Source organism: Coenobita brevimanus, chromosome 107 (assembly GCF_032717465.1).
Source record: "Coenobita brevimanus isolate Jiangsu-jjx chromosome 107, ASM3271746v2, whole genome shotgun sequence".
NCBI classification, from domain to species: domain Eukaryota; kingdom Metazoa; phylum Arthropoda; class Malacostraca; order Decapoda; family Coenobitidae; genus Coenobita; species Coenobita brevimanus.
The window spans coordinates 24105674-24125627 of NC_137060.1; the positions used below are offsets into that span (position 1 = coordinate 24105674).

General features: G+C 41.0%; 1 long non-coding RNA gene across 1 annotated transcript; it reads right to left on the minus strand.

Annotated features, from left to right (window-relative positions):
• Positions 1–4501: 4501 nt before the first annotated feature.
• On the minus strand, positions 4502–19909 carry LOC145416795 (uncharacterized). The gene is made up of 3 exons (XR_013900330.1): positions 19804–19909; positions 10361–10472; positions 4502–4630 (listed from the first exon to the last, which is right to left on the minus strand). It is a non-coding gene; the product is annotated as an uncharacterized LOC145416795 (long non-coding RNA).
• Positions 19910–19954: the final 45 nt, after the last annotated feature.

Below are 19954 nucleotides of genomic sequence, written 5' to 3' on the forward strand. Positions count from 1 at the left end.
ACATGCGTTTACTGATCACAAAACGTTTTGGATGACAAAAATAAACTAACACATCGAAAAACACTCTCCAACACATGAATTGTTACTAAACAATGATGCAATCATCCCTTGTATGTGTGTGTGCGCGTGTGTGTGTCTGTCTGTGTCTGTGTGTCAGTCTGTGTCTGTGTGTCTGTAAAAACCCATAAATCTGATTTTCTTAGTTTATTCTTGCTACCTCCACATAACTGTTAACTCTGACAAACCCATTATACTGACAGGGTTAGAAACCATCACCATTGGCCCAGTTAAACTCATTTCTCTCCCTAAGCTGAATATCATCTGAAGGTAGTCATCATTATCAACACCACTGCCACTTCTACGTCTGGAGGGGGTGCGTGGGTTGAGTATTAAAAAAAAAATAAATAAAAAATAAACAGGCCACTCACCATTCAAGCTCCTGGAATCCTGACTCCAAACCACAGGCATAAATATCCACATTAATTCTTCTTTCCACTTGAAGTGGCTCTACACTGAGTGAAATGCCTAATTTTCCAGTGACCCAGGATATAACATGTGTTTACAAAGCTGGGTGGTAACCATATAGGCAGATAATGGGGTATGTGAAACCTTCTATGGTGCCCCTGTTAACTGGGTACAGATGCCAGTGTGATGTTCATCTGGGAACTAATCCTCCACTCTCTTCCCTATGCCTCACCAAGGAGAGGGACTGTCTCCTGCAAGGGAATATCAGTTCACTGCAAGGGACAGCCCTGCAGGGGCGGCTGTTTGCCTGCAGTTGATGGGTCGGCTTGACCAGACAGACTGCGGTTATGCCACCAATCAACTAATTGGACGACCGTCATATCACCAAGAAAAAAAGCCAAATCCCTGCATTACACTCCTCAGTACAAAGTTCTTCCAACCAGCTCCAGCCTTTGTAAATTCTCTAACCTCAGAACCCTCCATACCTCACCTTCCCATCAAACCAAAGGTGTTAAAGTTACTATAACATCACACCAATTCTGAATGAGACATCACTTGTATATTCCAACAGAGACAATTTGAGTATTACTGCTCTAGTGGTGACAGGTGAAGGTGTGTGTACCATGTATTATGTGTTTATGAAGGCTATTATACCAACAATATAGGAACAGACTGACTATGCAAATTTTATAAAACCCAGCAAAGATCCAACCCTTTCAGTTCAGTGGATGGCTACATGTTACCATACAAGAGAGCTGATCACTACTACTAACCGAGGGAGAGGCTTGGTAGATGATCCAAAATATCTTTTCCATTTTTTTTTTTTTTTTTTTTTCCCCCAGTAAATTTTGAGAACCACAAATGAGCTTTATATATACATACATACAGTATATGTCATGTTTTAGAACGAATCTGATTCAGCACAAGCTTCTGCAATACCTATCTTGTGTTGTACGTAGCATGAACTGTATTTCACTTGTCTGTGTTGTGACCAATTGCCCTTAGCACCAACATATTTTTCCCCATAAACATCCATTTGAATTTGGACGACTTGAATTTCCCAAGGTTTTTACAGTACCGTAAGCTGGGGTGAATTTTTTTTTTTTTTTTTTTTTTTTTTTTTTTTTTTTAAATGTAATCTAGTTTTTAGTTCAATCCAAGATCTTAAGTATTGTATGTGGGGCTGGTCCACTAGGGTATCGAATCATAGCAGTAAAAAATTTAAAATGTTTCCTATACTGTATAATTATAGCAAATTGAGTGTCCCAATTTGTACTCAAACTTTGGTGAATTCGCACACACTGTATAAATTCAAACATAAATAGAAAATGAATGCAGATGACTACCATGGGTTCCCGGTTTAGTCTCGGCCGTATCTGGGGCCATTTCGGACGTTTTGAGGCTTTTAAAAATGTCCTTCCAGTACAAAAATAATGTCATTCCCTGACAAAACAAGCTAATGACTATAATCAGATATGAACACAATAGCAATTTAATTTTTTCTTTGGTTTAAATCAAACATATCAGAACACATGTAGATAATATAAATCTAGCTACAAACCTTAATTCCGTATATACTTAACAATCATTTCAGACTAATATTTTCTTCTTTTGGAAGACTAATGGAAAGTTAAAGGTGTTATTTATCATGAATATTTGGCTTTACCATGTTCTTGCCTGCCCTTTCACTACAATAAGGACCTTGATCCCCACCAGTTCTTTTTCTTATATGTTTGCGTCATTGGGTGTCCTTGCTTAAACAGGTTTGTACTATAACAGCTCGAGATTAAACCTGTAAATGACACATATGAACCCAATTACACACACTATCCACATCTGGCAAATTGTAGGCAACAGTACGTTGTAAAAGAAAAGTTGTTTTTCGTTCATACTCCCCGCCCGAATTGACTCCAATCTGCATTAAAATTTTAACAATTTTATTAAATGCCCAATTAAGAGATCTACTGAGAAGATAACACCATTTATTTACTTTGCAATTTCACACTCCTCATGAAAGTACATCTGGGCATCGAAGACTTTCCTGCATCTATTCATTAACATTTCTGCCAAAGAAACTTTGCCAGTGTTAAGAACTTTGCTCTTTTTATGTATGTTTGTTTTTTAGTACATATTCGGTATGTGTCACATGATACATTAAAGATCTTTATACACATAAGTACAGTAAAGAATTACAAACAACTGAGTGCAAATGGATTTCTAATATGTTTATTCATTAACTTTTAATTACCTTAAATAATTTTTTATTGCAATAATGTCCGAATTCACCCCGAGTCTGAATTCACCCCAGTTTACGGTACCAAATGGTGTCTAAATTTGAGAATCTACTGTACACCTGAGCTAAGAGAGGCAGCCTGTTTGCCCACAGATGATTCTCTATACAATGGGCCAGGAAGAGAAGTGACAGACATGCACAAATCACAAGTAAATGCAGTGGAATGGTATGCAGCTTTTGTACTTAACTGTAGCTTTCCATATACCGGTAAATACTGATAAAAACCTTTCAATTACAACTGAGATTTCAGAGACTGACAAGTCCTTAGAAATAAAATAAAACATATATACCTGAGACTAATGAATGAAAACGTTTCTTGCTTCCTTATTCCTTCTTGCAATGCTTTTCACTTTACCACATTCACTGATGGAACTGGGACACGATAATGGTCTTTGGCTTCTTAGTCACATTCTATACCTGAAAGATTTGAGGAAAATTAGTCATGAAGAACATCATAGTCCAAGTTACGTTTCATCATAAACAAGACCAAATCTACTAATACATGAAAAAATATACAGGTAAAAAAAACAGCAATTTTTAAATTCAGAGGAGTGGGATGGGGTGAGTACTTGACTGTAAATCCTTATTATATACGCTGGTGTTTGAGTTCTAAAGTATTGACTAATTCCCTATCAATGGTACTGCTATCTGGGTGACAAAGCTAAATCAGCTACATTTTGAGCTACAGAACATTAGCTGGCAATCTTTCCAATATTTACTATGGAAAAAAAAAAGGGGGGAGGGGGGGAGAAGCATAAGAAGTCTTACTGTACATCCGTTGCAGCCTCTTGATAAAACCTTATGGATTAAACATATGGAAAATGAAATACAGTAGTCTTCCATACCAGCCAGGGATACTTTATAAAGATGCCTGTTGATGGTGGAAACCTTTATATTACTGGCATCCTGTGGTAAGCAGTGGCAACCATCACCCAATCATGCAGTCCTGCCTATTTCACAACAATGGGTGGTAACCATATAAGCAAATAACATGGTGACGGTGCCCCTGTACACTGGATGGAGAGAGATAAAAGCAATGTCCATTAAAGAACAAAACCTCCACACTCTTCACTGCTGTGGCAAGGCACTACTAGGGAACACTGGTTCATGGTGGTCCTGCAGAAGCAACTGCTTGCCTGTGGCTGATGGGTCTGCTCAGCCATACAGACCTTTACTTTACTACTACAACTACCACTACTACTAGCCTGATGGACAACTTCTGCCATCTTCCCTCCATTTTCTCCAGTCTGTCTACCTTCCCTTTTTGTCTTGAAGGTATATACTGTACAACATTAAAGAAGCTGACGGAGTGGACTAAATGGCTGAAATTTACACTCCTCCTGGCAGCACAACTGATGGAAGGAAAAACTGATGACTGCGAACACAGCAGGATAATAAGGATGTATGGAAATATAAAAGTAAGACTGCCAGGAAAATTGAAATAAATAAATTTAAGACATCTGCCGAGAAAAGCAAAAAAGGGCTTAAATTATTTCTTAATCTATCATTGCAATCTCATCAGAATTATCTTTAGTTTAAGGAATATCTCATACTAAAGGGGTTAAGGAAGATCATTATTGTCCAAGGTGAGATACAGTATGCTAAATAAAATAAACAGTACAGTAAATGAAATATTTTAAATAAATAACAGGCATTGTATCAAAATGTACAGTACACCTGAAACAAAATACCAGTGTGAACACTTAGCTTGAAACTTTTGCTTCCAGGCCACTTGAAGTGGTGGAATGAACTGCCAGAGCTGAATATCAAAACTTGAGTCTTCCTCTTGATCATGTGTGTGTGCTGATGCCAGTTCTTGAAGCAGAAGATGATGGACAGTTTAACAGTGCCCCTTCCTCCCAATTATCAGCCCTGAAAATATGGAAATAATTAGCATTGTTTTCCAAAGTCCCTGCTTCGGCACATGATTTTTCCATTCTCATACCATACCTAGAACACAGCACTCCTTCACTACACAAATTCGTTGTAATTACTGTACAAAATATAAATGCAGTATGTAGATCCCTTGGTTATCGCACATCATTGGTGCTGAGCATGATGCGTCATGACGAAATAGCACGATAACAAGAGCACAGAACCTTTAGATTTATCCTAATTAGTACTGGGCACCCAATTCGTGAACCCAACTTTTCCCTTTTACAACAACTTATAGCCACTAAATACATCAATACTGTTATGGTTAACTGTAAGAAACACACACTGGCATGGTTAGGTTAATAGAAAGAGATGAAATGGGCATAATAAAAAAGAAACACATATCATATAGAGACCTGAGTTGGTCTTTAGGTTATGAGGCTAGGGGATGGAGTTAGTGGTCTCCACCAGCTGGGATTAACTCCTCCAATAGGGCCTCAATGTCATCAGAAACCACATATAATGCACCATTATTACACTGGAAACCAACTCAGGCACCCGACATTGATGTGTTAAAGCCAAAAAAATGCGTGACAGCGGCTGAAGTGCTGATTTTCATTTAGCGGTGATAATGAAAACTGTTATAACCAAGGGACCACAGTACCTTCATACAACAATAACTGGTGAAAGGTACTGCAACAGACAAACTTCAGGCTCAGGTATGAATGCTGATGCCAGGATCTTAAGAGCAAATCGAAGTAAAATGCTTTTACTAAACCCATCATCCCTGAATATTCACACACACACCAAATACCGAACAACAAAAAGTATTGGTCACATGCTAGTAGTCAGGACACCCACCATCATCTCACTTACAACAAAAAGTATTGGTCACATGCTAGTAGTCAGGACACCCACCATCATCTCACTTACAACAAAAAGTATTGGTCACATGCTAGTAGTGAGGACACCCACCATCCTCTCACTTGATGCAGTTCAATCTTCTGGGGACATACTGAGTGACAACAAAATGGTTCTGTGAGGTAACCGTTTACTAAGCACTTGTTGGCTGGCAACCATACAACCAAATGGACACTTAGTGGTGTACGAAGTTAAGGCACGCCAAAAGGCAGTTGTCCATGTGTACTGATTTACATCCCAAGGGTTGCTGGGGTTTACTGCACACAGCAGCAAGCAACTGGTCACCCTCATCTTAAATAACCTGGTGCAATAAAACCTTGATAAGATGGCATTTGGTAAGCTAACTTAGAATTGCTATGCTCCCAGAATTTTCAAAATATCAAGTGCCCCTCTAAAACTTCATATCACTTCCCAGAGGTCATTGGGAACAGGAAGCATATCCTAAATATGCTGCTTTAATCACAGGGAAGTAAACCCTGTAAGGATGAAGTCTGACAAATGCAGAAAGGGTAGTCTCTCCCCTTGTCACTGCATCTCCACACTAAATCCCATGCAATGCTACATGAACTGGCACCCAGCAAAATGACACCCTCTAGTCATGGAAACCCAGGCAGAGGAGCTTTCCTAAAATTTCCCAAACCATGGAGTGGAGAGAGTTAAAACACAAAGGGCAGACATGGATGTGACGGAACCTGCAAATATGGTGAAACTGACAGCCTAATGATTAAGAATAAGCCCCAAAGTCAAAGAGTTCAGCAGTGAAAATAGAGGCTGAGGTGGGTAAGCTACAGCTCTGGCTAAAACCAGGAAAGATGGCCCATAATTCAAGACCAACAACACACAAAATTATCTGCAAAAACCAAGACAGACCCAACATGGAAGACAAAATGAGCTGAAAACTGGGTACTGTATATGGTGGTGTGGTGTGGTGTGGTGACAGCAGTATTGTCAGGCTAGCTGCAGTAGTAAATAGTGGTGGCAGTGGTGGTTTTTTTTTTTTTTTTTTTTTTTTTTTTTTTATGTGTCCGACTCTGGGCAAAGGCTCAGGGCCTATTTCTTGGGGGTAGTTGCCTATCCCAAGGCTCAGTAGTCCTCCTACACCTCCACATGTCACCACTTCGGCGCTAACACCCACCGTCCATATTGAATACATGCTAGGGCTGCCTCATACAGGACTGGTGTATTGGTATTAGCGGGGGTACTTTTACGACATGTCGGCGGGTCATCTGGTAGATCAGGAAAGTCTGCTTTTAGGACATTCAAATCCTTAAACTGTTCCCTGCCCCAGTCGAGATTCGATCCTGGGTCCATTAGGACTGCAAGCCGCCTCTCTACCGGTGATGGTGGTAGTGGTTGTGTGGCACTGGCTGGGCGATGCTACATGACATGGTACTGGTGTGTTATATTTTTTTCTTCTCCAAGGAAGAACTAACCAAAGGCTAGAAACCTGCAAACTGTTCCCTCAAAAAAAATTAATAAAAATATATAAATAAATATCTATCTATACCCCAACGTCATAATCTCACAAAGGGTGGCTGCAGACAAAACGCCTCCAAGCTGCTCTGTCACCCACCATTTGACTACCCTCCCCCCAGCTCACTCCCCCTTCCCTCATATACCTCTCAACTCCATCTCTCTACCTCATCCTCGGTCTTCCCCTCCCTCCACCTCACCTACATACACCCTCTTAGTCAGTCTTTCATTCACCATTCTCTCCAGATGTCCAAACCACCTCAGTGTATTTCTCCTAATCTTCTCAACCACATCCACATCTACCCCACAACATTCCTTCACTTCTTCATTTGTCAACCTGTTCCTCCATGTCACTCCACAGGCTCCTCTCACGTAACTCATTTCCACCGCTCTCTCTCTTGACTTGTCCCCTCTAGCAAGGTCCATGCCTTGCTTCCATACGTCAGGGTAGGGATCACAATACTATCACGCAGTGACTTCTTAACTTCTATACTCATCTCCCTATTTCTCATCACTGCTTTCAGTGAACCAACAACCTTCCTGCCCTGCTGTACCCTTTCAAGCACTTCATCCCCAAAGGTTCCATCCTTACTCATCACATTACCCAAGTACTTGAATGCACTCACATTCTCCATATCCTCACCATCCAACCTCACTGTGCATTCTGTGATTTCATTCCTCTCAAGCACCATAACTTTAATCTTGCTTTCATTAACTTTCAGATTCCTCTTCCTACACACTGTCCCAAATTCATTCACCAAACCTTGCAACTCCCATTCAAAACTCAAAAATTCTTTATCATCAGCAAACAGCAACACCGGAACCTTCCACACCTCACCCTCATTCATTACAGCTACCCCCAAATCCACTGCCCTACTTTGCACCTCCTTTACAACCCCATCCATGTATATATTAAACAGTCACAGAGACATCACACAACCCTGTTTCAGTCCCACATTTAAGATCAAAGAACTCACTCAGCTAGCCACCCACTCAGACTGTAGCCCAAGCTCCTTCGTATATACTCTTCACAGTACTCAACAATTTGCCATAATAAATAAAATAATAGAGAGAGAGAGAGAGAGAGAGAGAGTTCAGGTTGGTGGTATTGACAAGTGTCAATGTGGTGGCATGGTAAGTCATGCTGTAGCAGTGAAATGGTGGTGGTGGTGCAGGAGGTATGGAAGTGATGTGGTCGTAGTGTGGTGGTAGTAGATGGTGAGGTGGCAATAGCGAGTGCGGTACAGTATTGATAAGACAGTGATGGTGGTGAATAAGTGTAGGCAGTGGCAATGGTTATGGTGGTGGTGGTGGTGTGTACATGGTATGGCAAAGGCTGTGGCGGTGGATATGGAAGTAAAGTATGAGGCTGCCAGGATCGTGCAACATGAAGATTAAAGTGACCTAGGCCAACACATCCAAATACGGTACAATAGGTATCCACAGTACGCGAGTATATGGGCGGCAGAGGACGTCGCTTACTAGGAATTCGTGTACTCTAAATACATAAATCTATGGGAAAAATTACATATGGGCGGCAGAGGACGTCGCTTACTAGGAATTAGTGTACTCTAAATACATAAATTTATGGGAAAAATTACATATGGGCGGCACCCCTCCTCATGGGCAACCCTTGAGACTCCTTTCAGACCTAAGTATTGTACTGTGCAGGGAAACTATGTAAGACATAGTACCTAAGACAAGGTAAACCAACAAGGTTATGGCTTTACTAAGCCAACAAGGATATGACTTAACTAAACCAACAAGAATTTGGCTGCTCACCTTAACCCAAGAGGACAACAGGCAAATTGTATCCTGCACCACTCAGTTTGGGGACAATTCGGCATCATCAATTTCCCATCACAACAATAACAAGACAATTCGCTGTCATTAATGAAGACAGCTATGGGTGATGCTAAAGTAATTCAAAGGCGACTACAGCGAGGAAGAAACAAGTTAATTAAACCACCAGTGATGGAAGAGTGGAGACTTGTATATGAACCATTTCCTGGGGAGGATCAAGAGGATGATGCAATGTCTGAGGTGTCAGAAATAGACTTTGAAGTGTTTATGAATGGAGTGAGCGGATTAGCTAGTGAAAGAGTCGAAAGAGTTGGTGGCGAGAGTGGTGAGGAAGATGGTGTGTCGAGTGGTGCAGGAGAGAATTAGCCGTCAAGTCAATTCACCGTCAGACAATACCCCGTCAAAATATGGACGATTCCACGTCAGGACAATTTGCACCCTGGACAATGCCTCATCATTCTATAATTACAGTATACTAATTATTAATTAATCAATACTTTAATAACCATCAAAGTCTATGTTCAACAGCATAGGCTTTGGATATTATTTATGAGTTGCACCTTTAGTCAATATTGACTAAAGGTGCAAATAATAATATCCAAAGCCTACACTACTGAACATTGACTTTTATGGATCCCCCTGAAATATAGTTATCAAAGTACTGATTAATTAATAATAAGTATACTGACGGTGAATCGTCCATGTTTTGACAGGGAATTGTCTGATGGCGAATTGTCTCGGAACCCTAGCGTGCAACTCCTGCACCACTCAACACACCACCTTCCTCACCACTCTAGTCATCAGCACTTTCGATACTTTCACTAGCTCATGCACTCACTTTGTTCATATACCCTTCAAAGTTTATTTCTGACACCTCAGACATTACATCATCCTCTTGATCCTCCCCAGGAAATGGCTCATCGACAAGTCTCCACTCTCCATCACTGGTGGTTGGCGCTTCTTGGGGTGGCAATATCGCATGCTCAGGGTAAACCTCGGATCCGGGCTACTCTTCATTGCCGTCTCACCTATTATGAATTTAATTCACATCATTATTAAAAAACACACTAAAATTCGATAAAAAATAGATCCTCGCATACAATGAGGATCGCATACTCTGAACTCACGGTCTACGGGTACCTACTGTATGCTGGAGCCAAACAGGGTACTGTACACTGGAACCCATATTAATGAACAAACAAATGAAAGAATAAGTACCTGCTGCATACTCTTATTTACTGTAGAAATCGACTAGTCATCAGCAAATAGGTTACCAGTTTCATACATAGCAGTGGAACTTTAACTCCTTCAGTCCAAGTATGGTACTGAATGAATAACTGAAAGCTGCAGCTAATCCCTCCAATTAAAAAAATTTCCAACAAAAGAATAAAACTGCCAGGAAAGATAATACAGTGCAGAATGTCACCACAATATGGGATTTGTTAACAATTCTCTCTCTCTCTCTCTCTCTCTCTCTTGTACACTGTGAACTTAACGGAAAAAGTAAAAAATAACTGCATGAGGACTTACCGTACTCCAACTTGTCTTTTTAATGCTAATGCATAGGTGTTGATGCCAGGATTTTGTAGCAGATGATTGTGGACTGCCTGCATTGAAACTCTCCTCTCCAAAGTACATGACACTGAAAATGTAAACAAGAATTAACCAAGTTGGCACAAGTCACTGCTTCAACACAACACTCCATCCATCTTCAAAACTACAGAGCAATACTTCAACAACATCCTCCCCTCCTCTCAACATTACATATCGCAAACACATGCATAGAACTACAGCCACCACAACCATACAAAAGCTCCAACCAAACCCTAAACTCCATGACTCAATACACATTCACTCTGTATAAATCAGTCTTCCTAGAAAGACAAATGCAGTATGGCAGACTGCAATGAGGCCATAACCCTTCCCTGTCTCAGTACCAACACAAAGCATAACCTGAAATATCTGCAATGTTTCCCCCCCTTTTTTTTTTTTTTTTTTTTTTTTTTTAATGGCAATGTGTTCAGTTTTCATCTTTTTTCATACTTTCTACAACTTCAAGGACTATTTCCATTAGTTCTGCAGCTACTCTGTGATATGTACAATAGACTGTAAACCAATTGTAATAGTTCATCCACCTTGATAAATTCCTGTTTTTTGTTCAACATTATATGGTATGTTGACATAAGAAGACTAACTGTAAATTAAAGCCATCCTTCTAATCACAACCTGCTCTAACTGCATCTGTCTGCTGGCTGCACTCTTCAAATTTTGTTTCTGAAGCTCACTTTCATTATACTCTCTCCAGTGCACACTGCTTGTCACATCTAGACAATTCAAGGCTATGTATATTTCTTCTTGTGCAGCTCAATACAGTGATCTCTTGGTCATCACACATAACTGATACCGAGCCTTGTGCGTGACAACAAGACTGCGAGAACAAGAGCACAGACCCTACAGGATATCCTAATTGGTATTGGGCACCCCACTCATAAACTCAAAATTTCCTTTATCATACATATATATATATATATATATATATATATATATATATTGCTATGGTATCAGAAACACACACAGGCATAGTCAGGTTAACAGAAAGTGATGAAAAGGGTACAGTACAGTAAGGAAGAAGCATGTAACAGAGATCTGAGGGGGACCCAAGGTATGGAGTTCTGGGAGCTAAAGGGTGTTGAGTTAGTGGTTTCTATCACTTGGGATTAACTCTGAGTAGGGCCTCATCGTTGAATCACTCAAGGCCATCAGAAACCACAGATACTGCACCAACAATGTCAGGAGAAATCAGCTCAGGTGCACAATAACTTTTGTTTTTTTCCGCCGAAAAATGCACAATAACAGCAGAGTGCTGCTTTTCATCTTGCAGTGATAATGAAAACTGCTATAAACAAGGGACCACTGTACTAAAGTCTGTCTACCTCTCCATGCCTATTCACTGTTGGATTCAATGATGCTTGAATGAGCCATACAGTAGTGGTTATTTTTGGCTGGGTTAGGTTACACTGTTTTGTTAGGATGTACAGTAAACCCTTGATATACTGAACCCTCTTTTAACCAATTTCGGTTTTAATAACCACCTTGAGCTGGCCGAACGTTATGTTCATTTCACAAATTGTATTCGGTAAAAGAATGGATGCATGGGAAAGACCCACCAGTATGTCGTCCCTACATACACACACACCTCCACATCCCGAAGAACGCCACAGCTGGCTCTGGGTGACCAGCTTCATGTGAGCCATAAATAGAGCATTTACTGAGAAAAAGAGCCATCCAGACCTAGCTGTCTCTTACTGTGAACAACTACACAGCCAAACAAAGCTCCACATTTAACGATCTTTGTTCAGTAAAAGCCACGATGCCAGGGAAATTACCAAACAGCTTGGAGTTCGACTTTAATGAACTATTGGCTTCAACGTCAAGGGTATGGTACCAATTAATTCACTATGTCAAGGGTGTACTGTACAATTTTGGAATGGTATGGCTACCCTATGAATATGTAAGTTAGGCTTGTTCAGTGGACAGCAGTGGGTTTTAGAAACTCTGTCATTACGACTGATAAGCCAACATGAGTGAATCGGGATGAACAACAATATAAATAACAGAGAAACGAAAATGATAAATAAACTATCATTCACCACCATAAAAATTATTATAATAATATGGAAAAGTGCCAACGAGAAAATGAAGCAAATTGGTTGGGTATTTCTGCTGCTTAAATTACCATATCCCACACCAAGCCCTCTTCCTCCCATCATCCCCAGACATCACCTTTTGCTCCCCAAACCTTGTTCCCACAACATCCTGAAGAGTGGTCAAAACCCTCGGCTCTGACCACCTCCCGATCATCATCACTACCAAAACCAGAATCACCCCAGCTGGCCACAGACACACACACACTAATTATAGGACAGCCAACTGGGATGCCTCCACAACTGAAACAGAACAAGACTTTGAAACATTAAACAGTACACCCAAACATCAACACCACTGTGGACACCTTCAATACAGTTATTCAAAATGCAGACAAAAGACACATCTCTAGAAGCAACAGAGACACAACCCCAACTTAACACCAGAAATTCAAGGCCTCATCAGTCAACGGGACACACTACGACACTCCCCAACACCCCATACACAAGACACCATACAACAAATACGAGAACTCAACACTCAAATAAACAGTAAAATATCAGAACAGCAAACACTAAATTGGAATAATTATCTCCAAACACTTGATCACAAAACAAACACCAGCAAACTCTACAAAACACTAAACAGAATCACACTCTCCAAGAGCAACACTACACAATCACACGCTGCCATCACAACAACAGACATCATGCCTTCAAACTGACAACAAGCAAACACTCTCATCAATCACTTTTCACATGTCAGCCATCTAAACCCCCATCGTGACGACTGATGTGTCATCTGATGCAAGAGACAGTTCCCCACAGACCCAGACTTCGTACCTTCCACTTACAACCAGACGAAGCACATCACTAGCAACCTTAAGCACTCATCTGCCTATGGACCAGACAACATAAGCAACATACACCTTAAACACCTTGGACCACAAGGCATACAAGCACTCACCAACATACCAAACTACAACTACTCACGAAACATAATACCAACATCTGGAAGCATGGAACTATCATCACTATCCCCAAACCAAACAGAGATCCCACATTACCTTCCTCACACCGCCCCATCACACTCCTCTGCACCCCCTCCAGAGTCACTGAACAACTGGTATTACTAGTTACACCTCACACCCTCCTAGTGCCATCACAACTTGGTTTTAGGCCACTACACCCCCACAACCACTCATGGCTGACTTAGTTATACATCAGTTACATGCTACTCTCGTTTTCGTTTTAAAAGGCTCCAACATGCTTGCATGTGTCGGCCTTGGTCACCTAATGGTGGCTCTCCATGCTGCACGATCCATTGCAGCCTCCCTGTTCAGTCCCTTAACCCTAAGGTCACACTTAATGACCTCGTCCCATGTCTTTCTCGGTCTACCGCTCATAACCCCACCCCCAATATTAACACTTCTCATCTTCCTCACCCAATTATCATCCCCCATCCTCGCCTCATGTCCAAACCACCTCAATCTACCTCTCCTCATCACAACACCAATACACTCCAGTCCCATCCTACCTCTCAACTCTTCCATTGTAAACCCAGCCCCTCCAGGCCTTGGACGCAGGGACGCACTGCACATCCACCTAATCATTGTCATTTCTGTACATCTGAGCCAGCGAATATCTTCCTCCTTCACTGCCCAGGTCTCACTGCCATACAGCATTATACTCCTAACACATGCTGCATACAAAGACCCCATAGCACATAGGGAGAGCCCTCTCAATGTCAGGAGAGGCAAGAGCTCCCTGAACTTCTTCCAACCACTTCTCACCCTAGCCACAGAGCTAGCTCCAGCCCCACCTCCAGCACACAACATGTCTCCCAAATAACAAAACTCTTCCACACACTCAAGAGATTCACCAGCAAGTTCAATCCTTTCACGTCTGACAATCTCCACCTGCTCACCCCGGCACGCCGTACACATAAAATCAGCATTATCTCGCAGTCTACCTCTGATACCACTACATGTCTTATGCATCCATTTATCACACACACCGCACAAGATGGAATTACTTCCCACGCCCTTGTGGCAAACTGCACATGGCCACTCTCCCTCGTCTTTGACAGTACCGCCACCAACCCTAGATATCATCACTTTTGTTTTATCTGCATTTACCCTTAAACCCTTTTGCCCCATACCATCTCTCCACTTCCTAAACCCTTCCTCCGCCTCCCTTTCATTCTCTGCAATCAACACCAAATCATCAGCATACAACAACTCCCACAGGAGTCTGTTTCTAAAGTCACATGAAAGGGCTTCAAGTACCATGATAAACAACATGGGACTCAAGACTGACCCCTGATGCACACCAACATTAACGGAAAACTCATCACTCAAATCTCCATTCACTCTCACCTGGGTGTGAGCACCCACATACATGGCCATAACTACCCTAACCAGCCACTCCTCCAAGCCAAGCTTTCTCATTGCCCACTTCACCACCTCTCTAGGGACTCTATCAAAGGCCTTTTCCAAATCAACAAAAACAAAATAAAGATCTCTTCTCCTACCAATATATTTTTCCTGAAGCTGTCGAACAATGAATATGGCATCAGTGGTCCCCCTACCTGGCATAAACCCAAACTGCATCTCATCAATATTCACTCTTTCTCTAATCATACCTTCTAAAACTCTCTCCATTACCTTCATTATCTGATCTAAAAGCTTTATACCTCTATAATTTCCTCTTTCCAGGGCATCACCCTTCCCTTTATACACATTTACAATTACACTCTTCAGCCAATCATCTGGGACAACACACTCATAAATAATCCTATTTATCAGGTCAGTGACTAAACTCACCCCTATATTGCCTGAGGCCTTCAACATTTCGGCAGTCAACCCAGACACACCTGCTGCCTTCCCCACCCTCATCCTGCCTATTGCCTCACTCACAGTAGCAGTATCAATCAAAGGCCAAGGGCCAGACACTGGATCTGCTGGCTCCAAACCTTCCCTGTCCCAGTCAAACTCCTCATTCAACAACCAGTTATAATGCTCTCTCCATGCATCTTTAATATCCTCACTGTTCACCACTACCCTTCCTTCATCATTCTTCACACACTGCTCACCTATGATATCCCGATTATCCCTCTTCACCTGACCTGCCACCCTAAATATATTTTTCCTTTCCCCATGATTTAGGTTATCAAGTAATTGTCTCTGTGACTCAGACTTTGCCCTGTATACCTCTCTTCTAGTCCTACGCTTGGCAGCCAAATATTCCTCTTTGCTACCACCCTTCTTCCATTCCCGGAAAAGCCTTCTATTCTCCTTAATTGCAGCTTCTACACCCTCATCCCACCACCAAGTTACTTCATGTCTTGGTGGTCCTCTTGTCCAGCCGCATGTTACATCAGTAACTCTCAAGAAATTGTTCTCTGTGCTTCTGAAATTATTTTGAGTACCAGGTATCGGTATTTTATAATTAATTATATTGTAACAAGTTTATGAAACACAAAAATGAGCATTACAATTTGTATAACTGAAAATACTGGCATGCATCTGACCTGATTAATGCTGTTCATGACTTTGGTGTGTGAGCAATGTTTCCTAGAAATCACTTTCTACCCTTGCTGTGATGTTGGGGCCAATGAAAAGTATTCATGACTTGCAAGCAATGAGCTCTGAGGTCAAACAGCTGCCATTTACGGGATTGTGGCATCTTGCTATCAATGGATAGATTAATATATTTATCACTTTTCATTTTATTTCATTTTTTATTAACATATTTTCATCAATTCATTATACCTTTTATTTGATTAATGTATTTCATCTGACTCATTTTATTCTATATTTGCTTGATGTATTTCAATATATTTACTTTATTTTGCATTTGATTAATGTATTTCAACTGATTCATTTTACAGTAAACTCTCAATTACCCACTGTCACAATATCTGACCCAACACAACATCCGGTGCTGTTGGCTCGGCTCTTATTAAAGCACTAGTACCTGGCAAAATTATGCAACATCTGACAATGAAAGAGGACATATCTCATGGTTCTATGTAATATCTAGCACTGAGGCATATCAACCAGCTCGTAAGTGGTAGCCAACCGGCACTGAACAGTGACCACTCGCATAACGCGCAATCCTATTGCGTGAAACTCACATAACACAGAAGGCAAAATCTGATGACAAAATTTAGTCACCGCGAAAATGATAGACATAACACGGGTGGAGGAACCTGCTAATTTTTTTAAACACTGTACTACGCAGCAACAACAGACATAACGCGGTCAGTGACCCCAAATTATGGTTCACACAGTCATAACGAGGTGGTGAGAGGCATAACACGGCCAGTGACGGTCAAAGCGTCGGTTGCATCAGCCTATGACATACGGCTGTCACATGTCTGCACAGTCCACTAAGCATTCCTGCCCCAGTTGAGCCTACTCTCTCCCCTCGCTCAGGCTGCCCATGTGCTCGGTGTGATCTTTGCTTTTTTTTTTTTTTTGGCAACAGAACCCCACTCCATCTCCCCCCAGCAAGCCCACAACCTTTTCCATTCAAGGTGAGGAATCTTCCAGTGTTTGTATGTAATGAAGTCTTTATTAGGCAGGTAAATGTCCTGGAGGGGAGAAAAAAAAAGTATTGGGTACCATGAAACCCTTTAACATGTAAACACATGGCCCTATAATGCGGAATTATCATAAAACGATAGCTTCTGGGTACAATATTCCTAAGTTATGCGAGCTGTGACTGTACTGTATCAATAATTTATTGTATTTCAAGCTCAATTTTCATCTTTTACTCAAAGCAAGGTTTTTAGGACAGAGGATTAAGAAGGAGTGTAACAATATCTGACTTGATGCCAAATGTTCAGCCGATAGAGTGTACTATGCAATATCCAGCGATTCACATTATTTGCCGTAGGGCATGGCTGAATTACAATGGATAATTGAGTTGACCGAATTTTATATTTGATTACTGTATTTCGATCGAGTCATCATATTTCATATTCCATTAACGTACTTGTATGCAGCATGTTAGGAGTGTAACGCTGTATGGTAGTGACACCTGAGCACTAAAGGAAGAGGATATTAGCAGGCTCAAATGTACAGAAAGGGCAATGATTATATGGATGTGCGGTGCATCCTTAAATGCAAGGCCTGGGGGACTGCGTTTACGATGCAAGAGTTAAGAGGAAGGATACGACTGGAGCATATTGGTGTTGTGATGAGGAGCGGTAGACAGGTGGTTTGGGAATGTGGAGAGGATGGGGGTTGACAACTGGGTGCAGAAAGTGAGAAATGTGAACGTTGGAGGTAGGGTTGCGCGAGGCAGACCGAGAATGACCTGAGGTGAGGTCATGGAGTGTGACCTCAGAGACAGGGAACTCAACAGGGAGGCTGCCAGAAATCAAGCAGCATGAAGAGCTGCCATTAGGTGACCAAGCCTGATGCAAGCAAGCATGCTGGAGCCTTTATAAACGAAACAAAATGAGTTTTGATCGATTCATTTTATTCATATTTGATTACTGCAGGTGGTAGGTGGTGGTGACCATCATCCACTCACTTGATGTAGTGCTGCCTACTTCTTCCTTAGTCTTTATCATTCTTTTTCTGTGCCTGCCCTCCTCTCTCCCTTATATCTCCCATCTTTCCTTCCACTTCTTATTGCTTTTCTTTCCTTTACAGGTGGCTTTTCATTGAGTGACAAGCTAAATGGTTTCCTGTAAGCCAAGAAACCACTTACAACGCTGGGTAGTAACCACATAACCAAACCATACGTGCTCCCTACATGCCAACAAGTGGGTCGGTAGCGGGTTAGAGTCCCTCACCGTAAAACAAGTCAAATGGCAACCCCTTACGGGATTATGGCGTCTGGCAATGGATGGATGGATTATTGTATTTTGATCAATTCATTTTATTTTGTCCTTGAATACTGTATTTCAGTTCATTCATTTTATTTTGTATCTGATTAATGCATTCAGATCAATTTTCATTTTACTTTGTATGGTACAGTATTTGATTAATGTATTTCATTCAATTTCATTTTATTTCATATGTGACTAATGTATTTCACGTGGTTTTACTTTGCCTTTGATTAACGTATTCAGATAAATTTTCATTTTATTTTGTATCTGATGGATTTTCATTTTTTTTTTTCTTTTACTGCATTTTCATTATTTTTATTTTGTATCTGACTTCATAGCTACTCCTGATAGGGTAGGAGTCATTTGTGACAACAATGTCAAAATCTATTGAAACACTGTATGTTAAAAATTATCAGAAAAAATAATGCAACTGAGGAAAAAAAAATCCAATTAGAATAGGGAAAAATAGGTTAGTTTAGAAAAAGTTTGGTTGGGTTAGGTTAGGACAAATTAGATTAATTCTTTACCAAATGGGTGCAGCCTTTCCATATTTTCTATTGAAATGAGTTTTACAGAAGCTACTTCTTATTATTCCTGGATTACCACAGCTACTGGGGATTTTTTATAGATTTACCTCTGAAAGCTATAAATGAGGATTTAGAATGCGTAAATATTCCACCGACATCTGCCAGCAGACGGCCGTATTTGAAGTTCCTAGCACATTTTTAAATTTGAAAGCTGGCTGTCAAATGCAAGTGAGGTTAGGTTGGACCAGGTTTGGCCGGGCTAAATCATTGAGCTTCCCATTGCTCTGACATGGGATACACTGACATGTCCAGTCGGAATGATGGTTGGTAAACGATATGGCCAGTCAGAGATCACTGGTAAACATTGCTGCGGGCGACCTGGCCGCTTCCTCCTCCAGTCAGTTCCTGCAGTCACAATAGAACATTTAACTGCATTGCTTAGGTAGCCTACAAAAATGATACCTTGAGATCATGAGATTGTTAAAATATAGGTGGGACTGCCGTACCCTTATGGTAAAGAATTACCCAAATTAGGTTGATTCAATAGTTAGGTTTAATTAGGTTTGGGTAAATGAGGTTACATATGAGTACTTTACAAATGGGAATAATTCGGGTTCGGTTAATTTGTACCGGTAATCAAAAACCGGCTGTACTACCAAATAAAACTAAAAACTTCATCCCATATTACCCTGATGTCACAACACTGCCGTGATATCCTGTCATCATCATCCTATCAAGGACTGTAATATCATGCTAAAATAATAATTATCATACACAGAATACCACACTGTAATATCGTGATTCAATTCATGCAGAAAAATCAATGCCAAAATGAGTAACACAAAGAATTCACCCGAGCAACATGCGCTAGCCTGCAAACCCTAGTCACTCCGCTGCCATTAATCCAGAAGCAACTATTAAACTTCAATTATTTCACAACTCGCGACATCTACTTACCTTACAATGTCTCCAGTCAAATCAGCATGTCTTCCTTCAGCACTAGGCTGCAATCATGGTAGCGGAAGTAAACAGTGTCTGCAGATGGAGCAGGATAAGTGAGGCAACATAAATCACAGCAAGCATCATTGTCAACGATCCCGACAGGTAC